The following is a 2,631-nucleotide window of genomic DNA, read 5'->3' as shown; positions in this document are numbered from 1 at the left end:
TCTTTTTTTAAAGACAGTAGGCTTTGATTTGCAGGAGATACCACAACCATGTCGAGAGACAAACACACCGGGCACTGTTTTTGTTGTTTACCTTCAGTCTACTCGGATTGGGTAGTTCTATCATAAAAGTGCACCACAGTCGTGGCTATCCTGTCTTCAAAAAAAAAAATTTTCGCAGTCATCAAGGAGTGCATCATCAAATGTGTCCTTTTTAGCGATGGAGTGTAATTTGAGAGACATAATGTTACTATTTCTAGCATGTGGAATGAAGTACACAGTGGCTCCTCCATTGTCATAGTAAAAACAATAGCAGCTGCAATTGTAACATGATATTAAGAAGGACCAAGAAACTGAAAATATTCGATGTTTGAAATAGATACATACACATTATACTGATTGCATAATTATTTTTTGTGACGCTTGCCCACTCGTCTTCACTCTCTTCTCTCACTCCCTCAGTCTCTACTATTCTATCTCCCACTCTCTTCTATTCTCTCCAACTTAGTCACGCTTTCTTTCCCTTACTTTCTATCTCCTCTCCCTCAGAATTACAGTCAAATTCTCTCTCTCCCTCTCGTCTATATTTTTATTTCTTCACTCTTCTCTCTTTCCAACAGAGATACGGACACTCGCTCTCACTTCTTCACTCATGCTTTTTGTCTTCTCTCTCTTTTATTCCCTCTCTTTCTATTCACTCATCTCTCTTACCCAGTTTCTCCTTATAGACAGTCGCTCGCACTTTCATTTTTGTCAGATAGTTTAGGAAGGAATGAACTTCAAAATATTAAGTATATTCAGATCGTTGTAGTTGGAAATTTGTTTTATTTCTCTAGAAAAATTGTATAGCAAATTTTGCTACTGTAAAAGGAGTTCATTGCATTTGTAAAATTCTTCAGCTGGATACGCACACATACATACATACATACATACATACTTAATGGTTACATGTATGTAAATATGTATATTAATAATTTGGATCTTTTTCTGTTGCTGTCAGTTTTCAATTCTTTAAATTTGGTTCCGATCGTTTTCAGATTTGGCGTATTGTTAAGGTTTTGTATGCTAATTAGGAAAATGAAATTCATTTTTGCAGTAACTTAAGAAATAAACAGCTTTTAAAGTTTGCAAATTTGGAGTAATTTTAGCCAGTCGGCAACCACAGACATATTGGTGTCTGTTTCTACAGTAAAAAGCAAAGGTATAGTCTGCTTCTAACTCCAACCACACGTATTGTCCTTAACCTGTCAATAACAAGTGCTTATTTTCGGAACACGTTTATACTGCCTCATTTTGGTCACTTTCACCTATGTTTTTTTTTTTTTGAGAAACGAAAGGGTATTTTCGGTTGCTGTCCTATCACTACCTCATTTTCATAAATTTGAACTGTTTTCCTGGACCATTTCAACCTAAATAAAATACGATCACAGCCAACTCGAATATGATGCAGAAATTGAAAACCAAGGAGGATGCAGTTTCTTACTTGCAAGAAAAGGGTGTTATACCTAAAAGAAAGCTGTTATTTGAACAAGAAGATGGTTTGTGGGGAAAATTTACTGGTAGTGTTCCCGAAAAGGATGTAACGAATATGTGTCTGTTATAAAAGTTACATGGTTGGAAGATGGAACCCTCCTCTGAGGACTGTACTCCCTTTTTTTCCCCTTTACTCATGGGTCAAGGACTTCAGTCCGGTTTGTGTTGAAGAACTGGGGATGAGGCACTGCACAGCTGTTGATTACAACAGCTACGTTCGTAAAATATGTGCAGAGGACTTCCACCGCAAACTAGTTCAGATAGGCAGTCCTGGAAAGATAGTCGAGATAGACGAAACAGTCTCAAGACGAAAATACAACAGAGGAAAGGTGTTTGCTACTTGAGCAGTGAGTTTTCGGAGGAGTGTGTCAACAGACCTGACACGTTTATCTTAATGCGATGTCATGTCGGAATCACGACACCACCAGAGGAATGCATGCGTCAGTCGAATCACAATATTCAGTGACTTGTGCTGGAGGGTCTACTTTCACATTCCTGAAATTGGATGGTTGAAATTTTCGACGTTGAACTCTAAACCACAATGTTGCTACAAAAGTATTGTTTACATGAACTGAAATTCTTTTTATATCTATATATATAATTTAACGTACAGTTTTTATTTTTGTAATTTTTCATACACGCACACAACCCCCCCCCCCAGTTCACTCAGGATTTTTTTTCTTTTTTGTATTGTTTATATGCTTGCTCCAGCATCTCACATGACTTTATCCACTAAGACTTATTAAAACTTCGAAACTTATTACAAGTTCGTTGTAATGCCATCATAGACTACTATCATGCACAAAATGCCAATTTCCAAATCCTGCTTTTGATAGGGTAGAAATGATCAAACGTTCAATCTCTTTTCTCTCTTTTATTTGTTTCAGTCATTTGACTGCAGCCATGCTGGAGCACCACCTTTAGTCGAGTAAATCGACCCCAGGACTTATTCTTTGTAAGCCTAATACTTATTCTATCGGTCTATTTTGCCGAACCGCTAAGTGACGGGGGGGGTAAACACACCACCATCGGTTGTCAGGTGATGTTGGGGGGGGGGGGAACACAGACACAAACATACACACACACATATATATATATATA

Source organism: Octopus bimaculoides, chromosome Z (assembly GCF_046866305.1).
Source record: "Octopus bimaculoides isolate indiv1 chromosome Z, ASM4686630v1, whole genome shotgun sequence".
NCBI lineage: Eukaryota > Metazoa > Mollusca > Cephalopoda > Octopoda > Octopodidae > Octopus > Octopus bimaculoides.
This window is presented reverse-complemented; position numbering follows the sequence as displayed.